At 42.2% G+C, this 26,642-nt stretch overlaps 1 protein-coding gene across 1 annotated transcript in view; it reads right to left on the minus strand.

Annotated features, from left to right (window-relative positions):
- LOC126297448 (potassium voltage-gated channel subfamily H member 6) overlaps positions 1 to 26,642 on the minus strand; it is a 2,320,485-nt gene that overhangs the window by 1,531,442 nt on the left and 762,401 nt on the right. The gene's annotated exons all lie outside the window — the stretch shown is intronic.

The raw sequence follows: 26,642 nt of genomic DNA on the forward strand, positions 1-26,642 counted from the left end.
TGGTCACCATATTCTCCGGATCATATTAAAGACAATATGTACAGCAATAACCCTAAAAGCATTGCTGAGCTGAAAACAGCCATTCAGGAGGTCATCGACAGCATCGATGTTCCGACATTTCAGCAGATCATGCAGAATTTTGCTATTCGTCTGCGCCACATCATCGCCAATGGCAAGCATGTTGAACATATGATAACCTAAATTGGGATACCTGTACTGACATTTAAATGTTGAATAAAGTGTGTGCAAGCCGTAGTTTCTAATTCATTTATGTTTTTTTCATATAGTCCAATAATTGTTTGAAATCATAATACTTCATGTATGCTGTAAAATGACAAGAACGAACATTTTTAGACGGTATATGGACCACAAATAACAACATATCAAATTGTTGCAGCACTGTTAATGCAAACATTTTATGCTGGTTCAGTCTCAAGAAAAGCTTGTAGTGTTCCTTTCTCAGTGAGTATATTGTGGCTTCAGGGGACACTGACTAGACCCGGTGTTATTTTGAAAGTATTTTGCATTAGATACGCATAATTGACAGACACCGAAAAAGTGCTCATCTCCAAAGTCTTAGGCTTAATCTTCCTAAAAGCTGGTTCCACACACCAGCGCCGCAAACTTAATTCTTAAAACCCTTTCACACAAACGCTGCATATGCCTGCAGTACACCTCACCACGTCGTTCCAACCGGCAGATAGATACTCATTTCAAATAACGTGGCAAAGAGTTATGTGGAGTGTAGCTTCGCAGACACGATACAGTGTTATACATTTTACTGCAATGAGTGTACTGTAAGATGAAACCTACGCTTTATCTATCCTGCCTTATAGCATCTAGTATTCTCAAACAGGCTCAATTTTCACGCTACAATTGTTTTTATATCGACAGCACTTTAAATACTAACAGCTTTACGGTTACAAATAAACAAATATTACTGTTACTAGTGTTATTACTACCACTGTCACCATCACCATTACTACTACTATGTTTACAACTGTTTACCTCAATTATTATTATTCCTACTACTATTATGCCTGGTATTCGCAGATCTGTCTATCCCCACTATACTAAATTAATCAATATTGGATACTTAAGAACAGTTTTCGCGTCAACGGTTGCCAACAGTCTCTTAAAAGGGTCCTGGCCAGTGGGTATCCGCTTCAGCTTTGTGGACCCTACATAAGATATTGTGCCAAGATTGTGTTTTTGACTTCGTCCATTTCTGCGTGGATACCAGTTAGTGTCTGCACGCTCTTCTTCTGGTTGCACGTGACATAACTCAAGTCTTAAGTCACGTTTTCATATCAGAAGTAAGCATTCGCTGGAAGACGATCTCGTCATTCCAGCCTCTTTGTTTCCTTGGTGCACAGACCAGTACTCCAGTGGCGTCGATATTGGAGTAGTACAGTAGAGAAACGTGACTCAGATAATAATATGCCTCCCAAGCTTTTCTGAACTCCGTGTCAGTTATTTAGTTGTTCCAGGCTCACTCGAGATACAGAATATCTTGACATCCGGTGTTTATGCTGAGTTAGTTGTTATCCATCAGCAATTGTCCCCCTCAACATACAGAGATTTTCCAGATAGAGTCCTATGAAATGAGTCCTTTTGGGCAGGCACATTCGTCAGTTTCCTCCCTTCCGATTCGGTGTGAATACATGGTATATGGATTGTAGACAACCAGAAAGTGGGTTCAGCCCTCATGTTCAGATGCCCAACACACAAGATCTTTTTTATGGTTTGGAAGATTTTATAGATGCATCTGCACTTTTCGCCGGCATCCTACCTTTTCTGTCAGCGAAAGAGAAAGTGATTTCTTACTTACTTTGGGCCTGTGGCCTGCACTCCTATGATATTCTGAACGTGGCAGTAGTCCCTCTACTCAGACCAGTTCAAACCTGGTTTCTTCCGTGACTGCAAGGTAAGTGGACATATTCCCATTATGACGTGAAGCGCTCACCATATATTATTATTATTATTATTATTATTATTATTATTATTATTATTATTATTATTGTCAACGGACGTGCCGAAGCGGATACACTAGTTCCCGTCTGATCACCAAAATTCGGCACCATCGGACGTGTCCAAGCCTTTCATGGTCGACCATCCGAGTTCGCAGTACGCTGCTGACAGTTTTCCCTTTGCCTCTATAGCAGAGAAAACAAGAGTGGTGGTGGCGTGAGGTCCTTTAACACCACTCTTTACATTAATGTCCTGGATGAAATTGAAAACATCTCTGTAGTGTCTCATGAAGTGAGGGCACGTGACACTGTCATGGTGATCCAACTGTCGGATAAGAAAGCTAGGCTCGGAGGCCTCCTTTGGTGCATTTCCAGAGGAGCAGAGGAGTAGGCAATGTTCCGGCAATGGGTTCCACCTGATCCCCTCTCTCATCATCTCCAACACAAACATGATGCGATCCTACACTACACACACACACACACACACACACACACACACACACACACACACACACCCATTACAGTCACCTACACTTCGTAAATACACTTACGTGTATAGTTGCCATACTTACTTAAAGATAGGTGCCAGTGTACGGGAAGGAAAGGAAAATCTTTCCAATTAGGTGTCTCTAACTTCCCTTTAGAGTCTCCCTTCCATTCAAGCCACACAACTTTACTTACTTTTCATTACTGCTTACAATTCCGGCATACACAATCTGGAATCTAATGCAAGTCGTACTTCCACAGGCTGCAGAAAATTGTATAGAACTGTTATTAACATTCACTTCAAGATTTGTAATATAAGCATTTTCAATAACTAGTGAAATTACAGCGCCAAAAGCTCCTGACATTTTGAGAAGTAACCCTCACTGCTATGGATTTACTGCTTGTGCTGTTGGTACCAGCAGTTAAATTAGTCGCGCAATACCATTATAGGTTTTTATTGCCAGCTTATAATCGCGTCTATTCAAGACCATTCTTTGTCCTGTTTTTGTAGCACGTGCTGTAATGAACAAGTTAGCATGCTGAACTTTGGGTTCTCGCGCCAATGATTAATTATCTGCCTCCCCCAACGTCAGAATTACGTATGCCCCTCTCCCTTCTCATCTAGTCCTATATACGAGTACAAAAGAATGATTTATGACCACCCTCTCCTCTAAGCGAGTTGTTGGGCAGTTGTCTTGTTGGTTGGGGATAAGAATGATTTATGATACTGCAGGTTCTAGCTAAGACCCAGTTATTACTGGCTTAGATAAGGACTTCTGAGAACTGATCATGTGATCTCCAAGAGGGAAAATGAATTTCAAACCTGCACCAATGGGATTCAATCTCCAACTCATCCTCCTCCTCCTCCTCCTTTTATAATTACAGTACTTGGGTTGGTGGCTTCATTATTTTGCTAAACACCATGGGGATAGGACCATCAGGTTTGATAACCATACTTTACTCTCTCTATAGTTCAGCTGTAATAAAGGGGAATGAAATAATAATAATAATAATAATAATGATTTAACACGTGAAATTGAGGTATATTATTAATATTTCTGTGTAATACAATTATTAACAAGATTTTTGGTTTGTTAACAATATTTTCAATCCTTATGATTCATTAACAATAACTTTTTTCACAATAAAGTATTTTTTTCTGAAGGCTTATGTACATTACTATCAGGTACAGAGATAATATTTATACTAAAACTAGGAAAGAAGAACCTATCTATTATGTTTCTCATTTAATAATTACATTCTGAATCGTTTCTGTATACACTTTTTTGAACATTATTTGCATTTTAATTTCTGATCAATCAATGTATACAATGTATGGGAAACGGAGACTAGCAGCAGCAGGCCGAAGAACACACACACACACACACACACACACACACTCACACACACACTCTACTGCTTTCAAATAAATACACAGCCACACACTCAATCACTCAATGAATAGTAGGGTCCTGATCTTGTCCCCAAAGATGAAACATTTGTCGTCATGAAAGTGACAGCCCTTTTCCGCTGCAGTGCAGTATGTACTTCATGGCCGCCCGATACAAAGACTACTTAACGCACCACACGCTGTGCAGCGCCAACACACAAGAGAATGCAACTCTTTTAAGCCTCTTTTGAGTTATCCTATGACGCTGCATGATGCACCCGCATCTACACAGTATGCAAACATCTTCACCGTGAGCCCCATAAACATAATCTGCCACCCATTCGCCTCGTCTTCATTAGCCCGATAATCTTCTTGTTTGAGGTGTTATTCCATAAGGATTTACGACCGCATACCCAGACATGTTGAATGTTTTAGGATTGTACCTAATAACTTCAACTGGATCAAAGCCTTTAACCCAGTAAATGAAACTGTCTGTATCCATATAAGTAATATGGCATTGGCGAAGTTTGGCTTTGCAGACTCCTAGTGAAAGCAGTATTTGTGGATTTTGGAGATATCCAGAACACACATTCGGATATAGATGGGCTTTGTGTACTGCACTGAAACGCTGGCAATCTGCATAGCGACTAGTTCTTAATTGAAGATGGTGGCCCAATAGAAATTTGGTCTGGTGGTCAAATCTCATGCGCCATATCAAATCTCTCGCACCATAGCGCCCATCCAAACGGTAAAATAAATGAATTTTACGGTATTCCTCCAACATTTTCCATTCTTTCCCCAAAAATGAACCGTTCATTATTTTGTAAAAGTCTTTCTTGAAATCATATGTGACAGATGCCCTCATTTCGTTGTTTAAGTCAGTGTATTTCTTCAACGAATGTGATTGGTCGAAGCAGATACCACGGATAATTCTAACAAATTTCACCCTCAACATGAGGCATTGCTGGAGATTTCTGTGGTGCAGAATGGTTCTGCGTTTCTTCCCCAGCGTTGTGGGGATGGAACTTTTGTGTCTTAGTGTTGGACTAGGCACTCTGGACACAGCGGCAAGTCACTGTGTGCGTCATGCAAATGGGCGGGGTATTCTAGGACTGCCTCCAGGACATATCCCTTCCCAGAGTCCACAGCCACATTCTGGATCTTTTCTTTCAGTCTGCCGATTGACCTTCTAGACATCTATCGGAACCCTCCAATCAGCAGAGATTGATGCATGGCTTGCCTGTAAAGGTTGTTTACTCACACGCAAAGGATGCACCTTAAATCGCCAGATGATCTCTTCTCCTCCTCGCTGGTTTGCCGCTTATTCGCCACGGTATACCTGTGAATGCACTGGCAACGCCCCCATGAATACCGCATTTGAAGAAGAACAACATGTCAATATCGGTCAACGGTTCGATGTCTACATGTGTCCTTCCTTAACATTGCTTTCCACGAAAGACAACATGGTTTCATATAGTCTTTCCATCGGAACCAGACATTTGTAAGGAAATTCCCCCTTGTCAGAAGCTGAAACGGTTCATCATTGGGATACGCATCTCTGGATATGCATATTCTCCAGATGTATCATCTCAGAAAGTTTCTGGTGAGATGGGTGCATGAAACGTAGCGTATCTGGGAAGTGGAGCGTCGTTCTAAGCGTGAATATCATGGGAACTGAAACATACTTCTCAAAGGTATCAGGAGTGACACTGGCCTTATAAAGCTTTACACAAAAATCAGTGAGCATCATACTAGTTCAAAATATGAAAGAAGATTGGTATGTGCCATGGCAGTTCGTACTTCAAGTTAGATGCGTTGTGGGCTGCACTGCAAAACTTCCCTGTTAGATGAAAATGGTCTCTACTTGGAATTTCATCTTTTCTATCCAGCATTTGCCCAGAAATGTGACAGGCAGCTGCCTGCTGGTATTCCCATCAACTTCTCACGTGAGCGTTTCTCCCGCATACGCTATGTGCTGTTCTATGAGAGTAGTGTGAGAAGCACTGGGATCACCTTCACAACGCAATACAGGGGCTAGTAGGAATTCAAAGTCTGTGTATACGACAAAGGGTTCTCTCCTGGAGGTGGGGGTTCTTGAAAAATACTTTGCCACTTTACTTTTTGACAATTTGGCGGAAAGTAGGGAGATACTGTTGCTTCTTGCTCTCGGGTAATAGCAACAAATCTACGTCGTTGAGGCGCTGACTCACTATTTTCGAAAATCAGAGTGGTCAAACGAGTATATACTTGACTTCTTTGATCTATACACTGCGCTCATGGTCATCTTCCTCTGTTTCGCTATCATTATCAACAACCTGGCTGTATACATGAACTGAATAGTTCAGACTCTGTCTCACGAAATTTGTTAGGTTCAGCAATTTTACGGAGTATGAGATGCCTTTGAACTTTTAAAGCCCATGGACATCAGATGTGTTATATGTTCTTTCATATTTCCGGTAACTTCTGTTGCTAACCAGAAGCGACCGTGCGAAGAACTATTCATCCCACTGATCTAGATTCTCGGCATTAGGGTATGATTTCTTAGCGGTAATAGTTTTCTGGAGAAGAGGGATTAAACTGGACCACCATTAAGTGGATCAAAAAGATGCAAGCACATACATCATGGACTGCACTGCTGAGCACCTTACCCAACACTAATTACTGCATGCTGGAAAAATGACCGAGTACGACACCCTTGAAGAAAGTTCTTAACAACTCTATAATTGAATCGCACATTGATACAAGAAGAGTTTCCCCCAAATTTGGACGAAGCTGTCTGGTCGCCATAATCACTATCTGTTGCAGGGAAGAGGAGTAGAGGTTGTGTCAGATTACATTGCAGTACTGCTTTGCAATTAATGGTGAGATACCGCAGACGATTTGGGAGCAATCTTTACAAAACGCCATGGTAGGCACCGTGAAACGTTTCAGGATCTTTGCATCCTGCATTTGTGCTGTCAATACAGGTCTGTGAGATCCTCTCCACAAAAGCATCAGCAACCACAATGTAGTCCTATGTAGCGGCAGGACTTAACTTTGTGATCTGTAGCAAGCAGCGGGTGAGGTGCTGCTGCTACTAGGCCAGAACAGTGGTGCGACAATGCCCGATGACGAGATTTGCGTGATGGACTAAGGAGCAGGATGTGAGGCCCAGTTCACAGCAACGAAGCCAGAGTTGTGAAGCTGGATTTGTGATGGGTCAAGTTGCAGCATATCCGGCCTTGGTTGCATCACTGTAGACTTCCCAGGCTGTGATTCGTTTGGCCACGGGTGTATCATCATTGTCGACGTGATGGGCTGCAACACATCCTGCTGTAGGTATATCACTGTTGTAGATGGGCCAGGCTGCAGTACATCTGGCTGAGGTACATCATCGTTGTAGAGAGGCCAGGTCAGATGTAGGCGCAAGCCCACATCTGTACACTTCCATCCTTTCCTCCAAGAAAGGAAAAACGATAAGTATAATGCATATATTAGTAAAAGATATATATAATAATTTTACAGTGCTTACACTCCAAATTCTCATCGTCCCTATTAGTCGATCGTGCATCCATCACGTCGCCATTTGCCGATACGTTTTGTAATATTTTGTCCAACCCTTGGCTTAGATCAACATTACAGGTATCATCGAGTGCACCTAGAAACAAACAATGCATGCATATAACCAAGTGTGTGTGTGGTTAACAAATTGTGTTATTGTAGAATTAACTACCAACACTTTCCTTCCTAGATAACTGGCGTCATTCCCGCGAGCTGATATTGGTGATGGCTAAAATAATGGAGTCTTTGATATGACTGGACTCGCTATTGGCTCAATCACAGACTGTGGTGTGGTGTTTATGGCTACTGGGTTTCGTGAGACTGTGTGCGTGCCCCTAGCAGCGATTTCGAAAGAGAGAGAGAGAGATTGAGAGAGAGAGGGAGGGAGAGAGAGAGAGAGAGAGAGAGAGAGAGAGAGTGCTTCTGTTCATAACATTCTCCAGTCGCCGACGTACTATCTTCTGGGGCACCATATACCTCCATCAGGTCATCCAGTGGGCTGTCATACACAACAGAATAAGAAGAAGAATAGGAAAGAGAAACTGATCAACAGATTCGCAGCTAAAAAAATATACCCAGAAAACAACAATGAAATTCTCATCACATACCTGCAGAGTCCTGTCCAACAGGGAACGCCTATTAGGAGCAGCATCATCACCAGTAATTTGAGGCTTCATCTTTACTGATGTGAAGACGCTAACAGAAACCAAAAAAGATAAGAAACTGACGAGTGAGAAGCACCAGAATGTGGCTCAGGCCAGTCTACTCTCTACGTGGAAATCGGCTTACTACGATGCACCAGAGAGCTACTCCAGCCAGTCTACTAAACAACCCGGGTTTAATGGATATCTGCTAGTAAGAAGCATCAGATAGTTGCTCCAGCCAGTCTACTCGCCATAAAAAGAAGAGGAAGGAAAATGACTCCTGTCAGCTCACAGATCGGAACGAAATTCACTACTTAAAACGGTCCCCTTAAGGTCGAGAGCCACATTCCATTGCTTATTTCAGCGATTGTAATATGAGTATCCTTGTCTGGCATAGGCAGACAGGCATCTGCGGGCCGCAAGCAGGTCTGGACCTGTTTTAGGTAGTGAAGAACCGCAGATTTCAACTATAGGAACTGAGTACGGGTCTACGTGGACGGACGCAAACATGTCCTCACATGCACGTAATCACACCGCAAGTGTGCGCACCCAGGTGGAACACCCACTGAGCAAAGAAACGCATTATATTACGACGCTTTGCGACTGCTGGACAGGCTGTAACTTGAGGGAGTTATTAGCTGCTCAGTGCCTACGCAGAATTCGCGCAGCGACAGAACCCGGGTGAGCATGCCGCGGCTCTGCACCCGGCTCCCTAATGGGCGGGATGCAGCGCAGCTTACCGCAAGCGCCGCCACATATGTATCTGAAGTATGGTATATCCGCGACAATCACAAATACAGCGATGAAAACGAAACTCCACTTTCCAGATGAGCTGTGTTCCTTAGTTCACGTATTAAGTGAATGGTCGTTTGTCGTGTACAGAGAGGCCCACAAGAACCACAGGATGCAGACCGCCATGGACAGGTAGTGCTTCCATAAACGCATTGAGCAGGTTTCTACAATTAGAACTCCAGTCTTAGACCAAAAATACAGAGAACGTGTAATGAATACTTACCTGAAGCCTGTTGAAGCTATAAGAGAATGTGAATAAGTAAAAAATACAGTTTTAAAAAGACTTACTATTTACTGATGGTACAACTTAAAAAGTATTTGTACATTTTCTGAAACATGTACATAGTTCCCGGTGATTACCACTTTTGAAGCAGGAACGGCTACGAGAGATGCAGAACGAGAGTTAGTGTGGTTCTGAAAGGTGCCGACAGGGATGTGGAGCCATGCTGACTCCAGTGCCGTGGCCAGCTGCACTATGTTTCTTGGCTGAGTAATTTCTTCTTGTTCTTCTTCTTCTTCTTCTTCTGCTGCCGCTGCTTCCCTCATTCCCTGGATATACTGGACTAACTGTCATCCTATCTCTTGGGTGGTAATCCAGATAGTCATTTTCCTTGCAGTTGTCCAGTTTTTAAAATTCCAGCTAGTTTTGTGGTGTCCATCCTTTCCACATGATCCTTCAAATTTATTTTTTCTTGTCTTCATTAAATTATTTATATCTTGTATTTCACAATGTTTCCTAATCGATAATTTTTTTCTTTTGTCCCACATTGTTACCCCTTGGAGTTGTCTAGTGCGTTCACTTCCACTGACATCACCTTTATATTATTTTTTTCATTTCTGCTCTGATTTCTGCTGCTTATGTCATCACAGGACACACCATTGTTTTATATATTTTTATTTAGCCTCAGATGCCATAAATTAATTTCTCCATACAGTATTTTGCAGGCATCCGGCTACCCTTACTGCCTTACCTACTAGGTTTTCACTTCCAAGGTTAAGTCTTTGTAGCTTGTGATAACTGTCCAAAGATAATTAAAGCTCATCACTTAATGAACTGACACACCATCTACTTCTCATTTACATCGTACAGGTGTTTTTGATACTATCACATTCTTAGTTTTAAAAATGAGATTTCCACGTTATATTTCGTAACTGTTTTATTGAATTGGTGAAATAACCTTTATGAATTATTCTCAGCCCGCATCTCGTGGTCGTGCGGTAGCGTTCTCGCTTCCCACGCCCGCGCCCGCGTTCGATTCCCGGCGGGGTCAGGGATTTTCTCTGCCTCGTGATGGCTGGGTGTTGTGTGCTGTCCTTAAGTTAGTTAGGTTTAAGTAGTTCTAAGTTCTAGGGGACTGGTGACCACAGATGATAAGTCCCATAGTCCTCAGAGCCATTATTCTCATTATATGGTTGTTTTTGTTGTTGTGGTCTTCAGTCCTGAGACTAGTTTGATGCAGCTCTCCATGCTACTCTATCCTGTGCAAGCTTCTTCATCTCCCAGTACCTACTGCAGCCTACATCCTTCTGAATCTGCTTAGTGTATTCATCTCTTGGTCTCCCTCTACGATTTTTACCCTCCACGCTGCCCTCCAGTACTAAATTGGTGATCCCTTGATGCCTCAGAACATGTCTTACCAACCGATCCCTTCTTCTGGTCAAGTTGTGCCACAAACTCCTCTTCTCCCCAATTCTATTCAATACCTCCCCATTAGTTATGTGATCTACCCATCTAATCTTCAGCATTCTTCTGTAGCACCATATTTTGAAAGCTTCTATTCTCTTCTTGTCCAAACTATTTATAGTCCATGTTTCACTTCCATAGATGGCTACATTCCATACAACTTTCAGAAACGACTTCCTGACACTTAAATCTATACTCTATGTTAACAAATTTCTCTTCTTCAGAAACGCTTTCCTTGCCATTGCCAGTCTACATTTTATATCCTCTCTACTTCGACCATCATCAGTTATTTTGCTCCCCAAATAGCAAAACTCCTTTACTACTTTAAGTGACACTTGACTACTTTACTACTTTAAAAGACACATTGTATGGTATTGGTACAGAAATTAGCTTACCGTATACCTCTTTATTTCCCATTTTATAGCCCAGTTTCTTCCTTACAGCATCAATGATATGGCATGTTATTAAGTTGAAAGGGAGTGTGCATAATGAATATTTTTGTCTAATTCTTTCACCTAGTATAATTTCATCTGTGAATCTTTTGGGCGTTTGAATTCTCATTTTATTACCTGTATGTATGATATTCATTATATCCATTGCTACACTTTCGTCGATTAAGTTTTAAATTATATCCTTTTTCTAATGTTAACAGCCGGCCGGAGTTGCCAAGCGGTTCTAGGCGCTTCAGTCTGGAACCGTGCGACCGCTACGGTCGCAGGTTCAAATCCTGCCTCGGGCATGGATGTGTGTGATGTCCTTAGGTTAGTTAGGTTTAAGTAGTTCTAAGTTCAAGAGGTCTGATGACCTCATAAGTTAAGTCCCATAGTGTTCAGAGCCATTTGAACCATTTGAATTTTAATGTCAACAAAGGCTTTGACAAGTCAAAGAGGACAGGTAGGCTGGCTTATTATTTCTCCACAATCTGTCTTAAGACAAAAACAGCATCTATCGTGCTCCTGTTTTTCCTGAATCCTGAATTCTATATTTTGTCTAATTAATGATGTTGACAGTTTTAAAGTAGTATCAAGAGGGTATTCCCTGGTAATTATCTAATACATGTTCAGCTGCTTTTCTTATACACTGGAATTGCTCCACAGGCGAATAGTGTGTTTGAGATGGTACCACAGATTTTCGATTACGTTTAAATCCTGGGGTTTGGTGACCAGGGGAGTAGGGTAAATTCATACTGGTGCTCTTCGAACCATATACGTACAATGTGAGCCGTATGACGCATTGCATTGTACTGCTGGTAGATACCACTGTGCTGAGGAAAACCGAACTGCTTGTAGGAGTGGTCCCCAAAGATACAAACATACTTGTGTTGATCCATTGCGCCTTCCAGAATGACTAAATCACCCAGGGAGTGCCACGAAAATATCCCATAGACCATAATGCTCTCTCCTCCGGCCTGGACCCTTTCAAAGTTGTTGCAAGGCCTTATACGTCAATGGCAACCTGTCCGATGGAGCATAAAACGACGTACCTCTCAAAAGGTGACCTGTCACCACTCACTGAATGTCCAGTTACGATACTGGCACGCAAATTCCAGCCTTCATCGCCAATGAACAACTGTCAGCATGGGTGAGTGAACCATTCGCTTGGTACGGAGGCTCGTACAGAGCAAAGTCAGCTGAATCGTCGTTGAGAAGACTGTTGGTGACTCCTTGGTTAACCTGGGTGGTGAGTTGCTCAACAGTTCCACGTCCATTCACCCATACGCATCTCTGCAGCCGTTGTTCATTCCTTTCATCTACGGCCCAATGTGGCCGGCTGCGGTGGCCGTGCGGTTCTGGCGCTGCAGTCCGGAACCGCGGGGCTGCTACGGTCGCGGGTTCGAATCCTGCCTCGAGCATGGGTGTGTGTGATGTCCTTAGGTTAGTTAGGTTTAAGTAGTTCTAAGTTTTAGGGGACTGATGACCTAAGATCTTGAGTCCCATAGTGCTCAGAGCCATTTGAACCATTTTCTAATGGCCCAATGTGTATCATAGTTGCCTTGGCGCCAGTTTTAGAGAGGGCCATTTTGGTATACACAGTATACTTAAACAAGGCTGCACGTGAGCAGTTTCCACACTTCGTGGTTTCAGAAATGCTTGCCCCCTGGGCTGAAAGCCAATGATCATGCCCTTTTGGATGTCTGATAAGTGGTTTCATTTTCGGATTACAACTGACTGTTTTCTGTGTCCACTGACAAGCTTTATATCTCCCTCATTGGTAGTGATGCCACCTACGTCTGTGAGTGGTTATTGCACATTAACATCCAACACTCATGGTAGTAACATTAATGTGACTGAACTGTGTATTATTACTTAATCACTTATGTGTTCACTATACTTTTTTCTGAGTCTTTGAATAGCTGGGCAGTTATAAACATCAATGTTCCTTATTGATGCACCTTTGGAATTGTCACAAAGCCACGCCCGCTTTTCACGGTCTTTGACGGAAACTACATTGTTTTTACGATCGCAGATTGAGAACAATGTCCTCAATTCTTCTGCAATCCGTCGTCATCCCATGCTTTCTATGGTGACAGCTCGTCAACCAAGCAGCTGCCCATCGCACCTTGGCGCTCCATGATATTCTATACGGTGGAAGTGAAGTGACGCTAATGGACAGAGCCATCAATACACATCCATTGTTGGCGAACACAATGTCTTTAAACTAAAAGTGTCCACATTCGTTATACAAGACTTACACATCTGTGACAATGTTTTCACTTCAAAGTGCTGTCGTGGAATGTCTTGGGTGTGACGCAGCACATGCACACCTATACTAATTGCTGTACGATTCCTGTGAGGGCGGATAATTAACAACATGGCTATGCAACACTTCGTTTGCTGCCGTGCTTGGACGAAAATTGGCTGATGATTCAAACTCAATACGAATGTATAAAGCCTGCCTTGATATTCTCTTTTTACTTTGCGTACTCTGCCAGGACAAATGGTGTTAATTCTTTAATTTCTGTGAGCTCCGCATACAGCCAAATTCATCACTCTTACAGTAAGAAGAGCGAAACATGGAGTACAGATTGCAGAGTTGACCGATATTGTCATTGTTCTAGTCCATACCTGTGTACAAAATTTTAGAACACTTTTGCATCTGTTAGGTTACAGTTGTCGAATACCTTGGAATCCTTATTCACATTCCCTCTCCTATCTGTCTGAAGTGCCAGAATAATGAATTGTATTACAACTGCCTTCTTTACTGACCAACTACGTCTTGATACTGGCAGAACTGGATACTTGTAGAGTTCCCATGACCGGAAAATTAATGGCATCTGAACTCCAGAATTTAGCTCATGTAAAAGATTCAGGCGGTTCTCATTTGAGACATGTGTGTGCAGTACCTCCACGTCAGCTTATCGAAAACAATTTTATTTTCTGCTGCATGCGTTTCTTGAATGCATGCATCACCACCTTTAGCACTTCAAAATGAGAATCAGTTCCTGTTTGGCATTCATAATGACGTTTTTATCATCCCCAAAGGACCCAATAAACAGTTTGAGATGGATATACATACTAAAGTGATTACCTATTTATCGATCTGTCTAAGAATCATCCTGCATTTTGCAATGCATTCAGGTCCGAATTTGAGTGCTGATATGATTTCAATATTTCTTATGTAGGTGACTTCAACAACATTGTATGTATGTATGTATTGAACTGGGGACCTAGAAACGACAGTCTTCGTCTCCGCCGTAGCCCTCGGTGGAACACAACCCCACAACAGGCGACAGCAGTCCGCTCACCCCACCGCCGCCCCACACCGAACACAGGGTTATTGTGCGGCTCGGCTCCCAGTGGACGCACTCCCTTCCCGGGAACGTCTCATTCAACACGAGTGTAACTCCAATGTTTTCGTGGTAGACTAATGATGGTGTACGCGTACGTTGAGGCAGTGTTTGCGCAGTAATCGCCGACAGAGTTTAACTGAGGCGGAATAAGGGGAACCAGTCCACATTCGCCGAGGCATATGGAAAACGGACTTAAAAACCATCCACAGGCTCGCCGGCACACCGGACCTCGACACTAATTCCGCGCGCGGATTCGTGCCGGGGACCGGCACGCCTTCCCGCTCGCGAAGCAGTGCGTTAGAGCGCACGGCTAGCCAGGAAAAAAAGGCGAACACATTACGTGTAAGTCACGAAGTTTCTGATGGGCTGCTTCCACCAATCTTTTCAACTGATGAAAGTGTGCATCTTACTTCTTTCTATGCTTTCGTCAGCAGAAACATTACACAGCAATGACCACAAAGGTCCTAGTCTTGGTGGTGTCGGAAATTGTAAACACATAGTTGTTGGCGACGTAACGACGCAATTCCTCTGGTGGGCGTAACTACCTGTTTGACTCAAAGTATGACACTTATTCTGGTTCTTTTTAACATACACTACCCAGTGCATTCGTGACCATCCAGCAGGGTCTTATGTGCGATCCCACATTCCTTAGATTGACACATCGTTTTCGGCAACGTATTCCATGGAAATATACCACGAAATTTCGGGTTTTTGAGTTTGACGAATTTAAGCAAATCAGTATTGGTAAGAGATATACTCGGTAGTATAGTTAGGGGATTATTTTAATAAACAGTTAAGTCGTTTCTCGTATGATTTTAAATGTAGTCCTTTACCAACAGCAACGGCCTCCATCATCTTATTATGCCTTTTAGGTTCCTGTAGTTGCTCCTCTGCGTTTTGTGCAATATTTACTGTTGGGGCTAAAGAAGCAGCGCCTTCTGCTAACGGCCCAATTGTTCATCGCTACGCTGATGCTGAAATTAGAGACAGCATAATTTCATCACATGTCTTTGGAATTGGTAGAACCATAGTCGTTTTAATACGGCTTCTTCTTTCTCTTTCCTGCTTCTTGTTCAAGAACCTTTTTGTTGCTACCATCGCTGATTTGATGCTATTTCTTAAATATCCCGTAAATTTGTTCTTTAGTGTATATGCACTTCATTCATAATCTGTCTGAAATTTATTCCAGCACTCAATTTAATTTTCGTATGCATTACTTTACCAACTGCAAATGCGACATTACGTTGTCCTATGTCTGTCCCTTCTTCGACGTAAAAATATAAAATTAAAAAACAAAAAATCGACAACCTTGAAAAATTTATGCAAATTGAGAAAAAATCCGTAAATGTGATTTGCATTAACAGACAAACAAATAATTACAGTTTCACAAAAATTATATGACTTAACTAAGAGAAAGAGCTACTCAAATTGAGAAAGTCAATAATGTATTGGTGCACCTCTGGCCGCTGTACCGACAGGTATTAGGCTTGGCATTGACTGGTGTATTTTTTGGATGTCCTCCTGAGGAATATCATGCCAAATTCTGTTCAATTTGCACGTTAGACCGTCAAAATCCCGGGCTACTCTCATTGCTCTAAGCATTCACAGTTGGGGTGAGATCCCGCGATTTTACTGGCAAGGTAGTATTTGACAAGCACGAAAACATGCAGTAGAGGCTCTCGCTGTGTGCGGGCAGGCATCATCTTGCTCAAATATAAGATCACGATGGCTTCCAACGAAGAGCAACAAAACGGGACATAGAATATCGTCGACGTACTAAGGCGTAGCGCCGTACAATGATCCTGCGTTGTAGGCGGTTAAGTGAGATATGTGTCTCAGAGCTGGATAGTGATAGTGACGCGAGACTGGATGCGCAGGTAGTTTATGTATCAGCCGATAGAGGACAATATTGGACAGGAGGACTGTGATTTTAGTTTCGATTGTGCCCACTAGAGTGTACTAAAGTAATAGATGTTTTTCATAAACTATTCTAGTATTTTCATAGAGTGTTATTATGTCTTTTTGTGTACGCAAAATGTTATAAATGTGTTTTAGCAGTATGAATGATGCGTGAGTGTGGTTTAAGGTTAATATGAAGGTAATTGTTTAACGAGTTATGTAGTAGGATTTAGTGTGGGAACATTTCGAAGAAGTATGGATATGGACAAAGGGGATTTTTGTAGAATAATTTTGTAAAGTAAGTTTATGGCAAAGGGAAAGTTAATTCAGGTATAAATAACAATAGTAAATAACTTTATGCATAAGCAAAACTTCAGCATATTAGATAATTACGTCGGTAAAAAGTGCAGTCGTTAGGTTTACTATTTTGCGATTGGTTATCGATGAAAAGCGGGGATCCACGAGGGAGAATGTTGTTTTGCTATTGGCTGTTGAGTAAACTGACCAATGGTAAAGCAATATTCTTCGCGCGCCTTTCTCTGCTGGTAGAGAAGACTTAAGAGTATTCTAGAGAAGAGTCGGAGCCTAGCCATGAAATAGTTCGGACGTGTGTAGTAGTAGTTCCGATGGAAATGATAAGTTGTCGGACCTAGCGGTGTTTCATACATCAAAAGTGTTGTAAAATGACGGCATAATTATTCCGATTGGTGTGTAGAAATTTCGGAATTTTTAAGTGAATTTTGTGACGAGAAAAGACATATATTCCGCGTGGTGTATTGAGCAGGTCGGTGGCTAAAAGCTGTGACTGCATTTGGTACCGACAGACTTAATATTTGGAGAGCATTCTCAATAAAAAAACAATCAGTATTTTTGTAGCTATTACGTTTTCGGGAAGTGCAACACCATAAACTTGCTAACGTGAGTGAAAGGGATTGTGAGTGACTGTGTTAAAAGTAGCACAGGCTTGGCAGTGATACTTTTGCACCTCAGCTTCAGAATATATTAATTGAGGACAAAATTTCCAACCTTTCATTTGTGTGAAAACTTTCTCCCGAAAAGTAGATTAGTGACTTAATTGCAACCTGGTTCACGTCGAAGTACAGTAGGTTTCACTCGGCTTTCCTACTGACGGAAAGAACCGAGCCGCCGCAGTACACCTGCGCTGTAAGGGTGCCGTGGATGACAACCAAAGGTGTCCTGCTATGAAAAGAAATGGCACCCCAGACCATCACTCCTGGGTGTCAGGCGACAGTCAGATCGGTATTCCACTATCGTCTGGGCGTCTGCAGACATGTTTTCGCTGCTCATCGGGGTTCCGCTTGAAGCAGGACTCATCACTGAAGACAACTTTACTCCACGTAATGAGATTCCACAGCGTCGAGATTCCATGGATAGTACTTGGGCACCAACCTTCGCTCACAATATGGCCCAACAAACAGGAGTGATGGTCTGGGTTGCCTTTGCTTTTCACAGCAGGACCCCTCTGGTTGCAATGTGAGGCACCCTTACAGCACAATGGTACATCGGTGACATTTTATGCGCCATTTTGTTGACCTTTATGGCAAGCCATCCTGAACTTACATTACAGCAAGATAATCCCACTTATAAACTGAGAGAGTTTCTACTGCTCTCTCTTCGTGTTTGTCAACCACCACCTTGACCAGCAAAATCGCCGGACCTCACCCAAATTGAGAACATCTGGAACATTATGGGCAGGGCCCTCCAACCAACTCGGGATATAACAATGTAACGCACCAATTATACAACATTTTGCATGATATCCCAGGAAGACATCCAACAATCATTGTAAAGATAGGTAACTGTTTGCATATGGGCCAGAAGTAGACCAATACGTTGGCTCAATTAGTGGAGCTCTTTGTCTTGAATAAATCATCCAATCTTTCCGATATTGTAATCATTTGTTGTATGCACATATACATCACATCCATCGATTTCCGTCCCATTTGGATAATTCCTTCGTGGTGCAGCTTTTTTTTTGTCTTATGAGTGTATCTGTCCGGCTTCACTATACAAAATTCGAGTTGCTGTGTGACCTACCAAATACTGAGTTGCAGCGTACGCTAAATCATGCTCCTTGCAGGCCTCATCAAATAAATTAATCCTGTCAGATCCTTTTTTAGTTTCATTCCAGGGCTACAGAAGTTGTAACCTGGGATATGCAGTACAGCTGGTGGTTTACAGAGAATACTGCCACCACTTTTGCACACCATGTTATATCCAAATCACGAGTGTTCACCTAACCGTTTTGTGATGATCGAACGCTGAACCAGCTCGCAAATATTTTTTCCTCAATATCTTATGACACACTCTACGAGGAACACTACGAAAAACAGCCCAGTTCAGCAGTTTTCTGTAATTCATCTGCGTAAAAACTTACTGCAATTTCTTCACCATTGCTGTCCGTTAAGGCATAGATTCTTAGGTTTGTCCTCTATACTTTAGACACAGTAAATCTCTCTGTTGACCAGCTTGGACGGTAAGACTTCTCATAAGCAATTTTGTATTTCGAAATGTGTACCACATCACCTACATTGAATTTCTGCTTTTGGGGATGCACCATCTTAATACAACTGTATGCTGTATTTACAATTCCATTATCATATACATCAATAGGTCTCATTTTAATCGCACAATGTTCAGACCAATTATATGCCCCAATAATATTCAGGAGAACATCTGAAATGTCTACGAACCATGAAGATTAAATTGCATCCACGTAATTTTTATGGCTCTGTTCAGACACTTCACAGCACTCGATTGAATGTGGAAGAATGTCAAGTAGTGTTTTATTCTGTATCGTTCTACTACTGACTTGAAAAAATTATTGTAAAATTCACCTCAATGGTTGGTTTGTAATTTGTCAGAACATCTATTCATCCCAGTCTGGAGCTACTGTTCAGACATCTAGTCTTTACCCTCATAGGAAGGGCTGCTGCAAATTTGGAATATCTATCTACGATCATTAAAATATATTTGATATATGTATTCGATTGCAAATATTTTGTCGTATCCATAAGATTGGCCTGCCATAAAATTCAGACCTCGTATTATGACTTGCGTGCTTGGGAATATTATGCGCGGAAGCATGTGGAGTTTGTGGAGAACCGTCTACATAAGTACTATTCAAAAATGCGTCTTTCTTTCAACACTGAAATAACTTATATTACTTCATTTGTGTGAGTTGTTGGAGTCATCGTAATTTATATACTCCAGAGTTAATGTCTGAAGCAGCAGACACTGCTACGATCTACACATTCGGTGTATGGCTGTGGCGCATCGCAGTGCATCTGCAGCAGCAATTCGAGCATCAGTTGCCATCACAGTGACACAACAAACTGTGACAAATTGGTTATTTCGAGGACAGCTCCAAGTCAGACACCTTGTACGGTGCACTCCACTGACAGCCGTTTGCGACTTAAATGGTATCAAGAGGAAGGTCATTGGCGGGTGGAGTGGAGGTCTGTTGTGTTTTTTGATGAATGCCGGTTCCGCCTCAGGGTTGGTTAGGAGGCCAGGTGAGCGCCTGAAACCAACCTGTCTGCAGTCTAGACTCACAGGACCTAAACCCGTAGTTATCGTCGGGGAGCGAACTCCTATGACAACAGGAACACTCCCGTGGTTATTCCATGCATCATGACTATAAAACTGTATGTTAGTCTCGTTAATCGACCTGCTGCGCCGCCATTCGTGAACAGCGCTCCAGTGGGAGTTTTCAAACAGGATAACGCTCGTACACATACTACTATTGTTACGCAACATGCTCTACAGTGTGTAGACACGTTGTCTTTGCCTGCTCGATCACCACATCTGTCTCCAAACGTGCACATATGCTACAATGAGCATGAAACTCCATTCCCCAAACTGACATCGGGCACCAGTACAACACAATGCATGTACGTTTGCATAATTGCATTCAACATTAGGTAGTTACACCGGTTATTATTGTACCACCATTTCACATTTGCAATTTTTTCTTGGGCTTACATTACCTGTGAACTTGCAACATTTATCACTTAAGTATGTTACCTAGACAAATATACATGGTGGTCCACTGATAGTGACCGGGCCAAATATCTCACGAAGTAAGCTTCCAACGAAAAAACTACAAAGAACGAAATTAATCAAGCTTGAAGGGGGAAACCAAATGGCGCTATTGTTGGCCCGCTAGATGGAGTTGCCATAGGTCAAACGGATATCAACTGCGTTTTTTTAAAATGGGAACCCCCTCATTTCTTATTACATATTCGTGTAGTATGTACAGAAATTTGAATGCTTTATTTGGACCACTTTTTTCGCTTTGTGATAGATGGCGCTGTAATAGCCACAAACGTATACGTACGTGCTATCACGTAACATTCCGCCAGTGCGGACGGTATTTGCTTCGTGATGCATTACCCGTGTTAAAATAGACCGTTTACCAACTGCAGAAAAGGTCGGTATCGTGTTGATGTATGGCTATTGTGATCAAAAATTCCAACGGGAGTGTGCTATGTATGCTGCTCGGTATCCTGGACGGCATCATCACGTGTCCGGACCGTTCGCCGGATGGTTACGTTATTTAAGGAAACAGGAAGTGTTCAGCCACATGTGAAACGTCAACCATTACCTGCAACAAATTATGATGCCCAAGTAGGTGTTTTAGCTGCTGTCGCGGCTAATCCGCACATCACTAGCAGACAAACTGCGCGAGAATCTGGAATCTCATAAACGTCGGTGTTGAGAATGCTACATCAACATCGATTGCACCCGTACTGTATTTCTATGCACTAGGAATTGCATGGCGACGACTTTAAACGTCGTGTACAGTTCTGCCACTGGACGCAAGAGAAATTACGGGACGATGACAGATTTTTTGCACGCGTTCTATTTAGCGACGAAGAGTCATCAACCAACAGCGGCAACTTAAGCCGGCATAATATGCACTATTGGGCAACGAAAAATCCACGAAGGCTGCGACAAGTTGAACGTCAGCGACCCTGGCGGGTTAATGTATGGTGCGGCTTTATGGGAGGAAGAATAATTGGCCCCCATTTTATCGATGTCAGTCTAAATGGTGCAATGTATGCTGATTTCCTACGTAATGTTCTACCGATGTTACTTCAAGATGTTTCACTGCATGACATAATGGCGATATACTTCCAGCATAATGGATATCCTGCACATAGATTCCGTGCGGTTGAAGCGTTATTGAATAGCATATTTCATGACAGGTGGATTGGTTGTCGAAGCACCATACCATGGCCCGCACGTTCACCGGATCTGACGTCCCCGGATTTCTTTCAGTGGGGAACGTTGAAGGATATTTGCTATCATGATCCACCGACAACGCCTGACAACATGCGTCAGCGCATTGTCAATGTATGTGTGAACATTATGGAAGGCGAACTACTCGCTGTTGAGAGGAATGTCGTTGCACGTATTGCCAAATGCATTGAGGTTGGCGGACATCATTTTGAGCATTTATTGCATTAATGTGGTATTTGCAGATAATCACGCTGTAACAGCATGCGTTCTCAGAAATGATAAGTTCACAAAGGTACATGTATCACATTGGAAAGACCGAAATAAAACGTTCAAACGTACCTACGTTCTGTATTTTAATTTAAAAAACCTACCTGTTACCAACAGTGCGCCTAAAATTGTGACCCATATGTTTGTGACTATTACAGCGCCATCTATCACAAAGCGAAAAAAGTAGTCCAACAAAACATTCATATTTCTTTACGCACTACACGAATATGTAATAAGAAATGGGGGTTCCTTTTTTTAAAAAACCCAGTTGATATCAGTTTGACCTATGGCAGCGCCATCTAGCGGGCCAACCATAGCGCCATCTGGTTTCCCCTTCAAGCTACACAAGTTTCGTTCTTTGTAGTTTTTTCGTTTGACGCTTATTTCTTGAGATATTTTGCCCGGTCACGATCAATGGACCATCCTATATATTTCCACAATTTCCTTACTCTACAGTTATAACTGCTTGGTGTTGTGATTATTTTTCTATCAGTGGACTGTATTTAATCGCTTTATATACATCACTTTCATTGCATATTGACAGCACATTATTTTGCAAAATGCTGCTTTCCTCAAGCCCTAAAGCAGGCCTGTATTGCATTCAGTCACACAGGCGCACACACAAGTATGAGGATTCTGTTCATCATCTTACCCCCAGGGGTGAGGGTACAGCGGAATACAGGCATTGACAGACTGCTCCAATCGCTCCTAATTTACTCTGTTGTTGCGCAAATACCCAACAAATTCAGAGCATGGTACTTTTACACATGGGCACCAATCTGTCTGTGGCAGTTGATAATGCATGATACAGGTCTTTAAGTTTATAAAAATTTGCATGTTTTAGATATATGATATTGTCCTACGATGTTAACTGCAGTAGTGCCTCACCATACATATCTACAACAGACACCTTACAAACGGCTTACAACCAAACACGTAAACATCAATCGAAGTATGAGACGGATCTTAATCACCTGTCAGCTTCCTCCCTTTGTACTCCATTATGCTATAAAGATATTTCGACTCGTTCCATGAATAGTGAACTTTAGCACCAACATGTTGGGTGTTTTCGATTTCTGTTACCACGTCAGTCACAGTACGGTGACCAACTTACTTTTACACATTTAGTACCACTCACTGTCATGTTGTAAGTGTTGGCAAAAAGCAATACTCTTGAGGGACATGGCTGCAGCTCGGTAACCTGTGATAATTACAACGAAACGGGAAGACTGCCAGGACCTTACGCTACTACCGTAGTTCCGTTGCTGGCAGATCAGAGATGCTTCACGGTGCTAGAAAAATACCAAACCATACATATAAACGGATACATTAATAGTAATGAGTTGTCAATTACTCACAGACACTTTTATTCTGCTTGTTCTTCCTGCTGGAGCCGACTGGTCTCTGATAATGCTTCAGCCGTTCACTAGGAGAAACAGACCTCGAATGAGGGGGACCCACACGAAAATGGATTCTTAAATAAAAGATGCCCCCCCCCCCCCCCCCCCCCATGAACCATTGACCATGGACCTTGCCGTTGTGGGGAGGCTTGCGTGTCTCAGCGACACAGATAGCCGTACCGCAGGTGCAATCACAACGGAGGGGTATCTGTTGAGAGGCCAGACAAACGTGTGGTTCCTGAAGATGGGCAGCAGCCTTTTCAGTAGTTGCAGGGGAAACAGCCTGGATGATTGACTGATCTGGCCTTGTAGCATGAACCAAAACGGCCTTTCCGTGCTGGTACTGCGAACGGCTGAAAGCAAGGGGAAACTACAACTGTAATTTTTTCCGAGGGCATGCAGCTTTACTGTATGGTTAAATGATGATGGCGTCCTGTTGGGTAAAATATTCCGGAGGTAAAATAGTCCCCCATTCGGATCTCCGGGCGGGAACTACTCAAGAGGACGTTGTGCGTTCTAGGGATCGGAGCGTGGAATGCCAGATCCCTTAATCCGGCAGGTAGGTTAGAAAATTTAAAAAGGGAAATGGATAGGTTAAAGTTCGATATAGTGGGAATTAGTGAAGTTCGGTGACAGGAGGAACAAGACTTCTGGTCAGTTGAATTCAGGGTTAAAATAAAAAATTAAATAGGGGTAATGCAGCAGTAGGTTTAATAATGAATAGGAAAATAGAAATGCGGGTAAGCTACTACAAACAGCATAGTGAACGCATTATTGTGACCAAGATAGATGCGAAGCCCACGCCTACCACAGCAGTACAAGTTTATATGCCAACTAGCTCCGCAGATGACGAAGAGATTGATTAAATTTATGATGAGATAAAAGAAATTATTCAGATAGTGAAGGGAGACAAAAATTTAATAGTCATGGGTGACTGGAACTCAATAGTAGAAAAAAAAGAGAAAGAAACGTAGTAGGTGAATTTGGAATGGGGGTAAGGAATGAAAGAGGAAGCCGCCCGATAGAATTTTGCACAGAGCATAACATAATCATAGCTAACTCTTCGCCCAAGAATCATAAAAGAAGGTTGTATACATGGAAGAAGCCTGGAGATACTGGAAGATCAGAGATTCAGGAACCAGGTTTTAAATAGCAAGGCATTTCCAGGGGCAGATGTGGACTCTGACCATAATCTATTGGTTATGAACTGTAGATTAAAACTGAAGAAAATGCGAAAAGGTGGGAATTTGAGGAGATGGGACCTGGATAAACTGAAAGAACCAGAGGTTGTAGTTAGCTTCAGGGAGAGCGTTAGGGAACGATTGACAATAATGGGGCAAAGAAACACAGTAGAAGAAGAATGGGCAGCTTTGAGAGATGAAATAGTGAAGGTAGCAGAAGATCAAGTAGGTAAAAAGGCGAGGGCTACCAGAAATCCTTGGGTAACAGAAGAGATATTGAATGTAATTGATGAAAGGGGAAATTATAATAATGCAGTAAATGAAGCCGGTAATAAACAATACAAACGTATCAAAAATGAGATCGAAAGGAAGTGCAAAGTGGCTAAGCAAGAATGGCTAGAGGACAAATGTAAGGATGTAGAGGCGCATATCACTGGGGGGTAAGATAGATACTGCCTACAGAAAAATTAAAGAGACCTTTGGAGAAAAGAGAATCACTTGCATGAATATCAAGAGCTAAGATGGAAGTCAAGTTCTAAGCAAAGAAGGGAAAGCAGAAAGGTGGAAGGAGTATATAGAGGGTCTATGCAAGGGCGATGTTATTGAGAACATTATTGTAGAAATGGAAGAGAATGTAAACGAAGATGACATAGTAGATATGATACTGTGTGAAGAGTTTGACAGAGCACTAAAAGACCTACGTCGAAACAAGGCCCCGAGAATAGACAACATTCCATTAGATTTACTGATAACCTTGGGAGAGCCAGGCCTAACAAAACTCTACCATCTAGTGAGCAAGATGTATGAGACAGGCGAAGTACCCTCAGACTTCAAGAAGAATATAATAATCCCAATCCCAAAGAAAGCAGGTGTTGACAGATGTGAAAACTACCGAACTATCAGTTTAATAAGCCACGGCTGCAAAATACTAACACGAATTCTTTACAGACGAATGGAAAAATTGGTAGAAGCCGACCTCGAGGAAGATCAGTTTGGATTCAGTAGAAATGTTGGAACACGTAAGGCAGTACTGACCCTACGACTTATCTTAGAAAATACATTAAGGAAAGGCAAACCTACGCATCTAGAATTTGTAGACTTAGAGAAAGCTTTTGACAATGATGACTGTAATATTCTCTTTCAAATTCTGAAGGTGGCAGTGGTAAAATACAGGGAGCGAAAGGCTACTTACAATTTGTACAGAAACCAGATGGCAGTTATAAGAGTCGAGGGGCATGAAGGGAAGCAGTGATTGGGGAGGGAGAGGGACAGGGTTGTAGCCTATCCCCGACGTTATTCAATCTGTATATTGAGCAAGCAGTAAAGGAAACATAAGAAAAATTCGGAAGAGGAATTAAAATCCATGGAGAAGAAATAAAAACTTAGAGGTTCGCCGATGACATTGTAATTTTGTCAGAGACAGCAAAGGGCCTGGAAGAGCAGCTGAACGGAATGGACAGTTTCTTGAAAGGAGAATATAAGATTAACATCAACAAAAGCAAAACGAGGATAATGGAATGTACTCGAATTAAATCGGGTGATGCTACGGGAATTAGATTAGGAAATGTCACGCTTAATGTAGTAAATGAGTTTTGCTATTTGGGGAGCAAAATAACTGATGATGGTCGAAGTAGAGAGAATATAAAATGTAGACTGGCAATGGAAAGGAAAGCGTTTCTGAAGAAGAGAAATTTGTTAACATAGAGTATAGATTTAAGTGCAAGGAAGTCGTTTCTGAAATTATTTGTATGGAGTGTAGCCATGCATAGAATTGAAACGTGGACGATAAATAGTTTTTACAAGAAGAGAATAGAAGCTTTCGAAATGTGGTGCTACAGAATAATGCTTAAGATTAGATGGGTAGGTCACTTAACTAATGAGGAGGCATTGGGGAGGAGCGGAATTTGTGGCACAACTCGACAAAAAGAAGTGATCGGTTGGTAAGACATGTTCTGAGTCCTCAAGGATCACCAATCTAGTATTGTAAGGCAGCGTGAAGGGTAAAAATCGTAGAGGGAGACTAAGAGATGAATAGACTAAGCAGATTCAGTAGGATGTAGGTTGCAGTAGGTACTGGGAGATGAAGAAGCTTGCACAGGATAGAGTAGCATGGAGAGCTGCATCAAACCAGTCTCTGGACTGAATACCACAACAACAAATAAAGATGGGAGGGGGGGGGGGCAGGGAAGCTCATTTACTATTGGTTCACTGCTATTCCACCTTTCTTAAGTTTGGAAATTTGTGGTAACTTCCTATGGGACCAAACAGCTAAGGTCACTGATCCCTAGGCTTACACATTACTTAATCTAACTTAAAACTAACTTACGCCAAGGA

This window comes from Schistocerca gregaria, chromosome X (genome assembly GCF_023897955.1).
Source record: "Schistocerca gregaria isolate iqSchGreg1 chromosome X, iqSchGreg1.2, whole genome shotgun sequence".
NCBI lineage: Eukaryota > Metazoa > Arthropoda > Insecta > Orthoptera > Acrididae > Schistocerca > Schistocerca gregaria.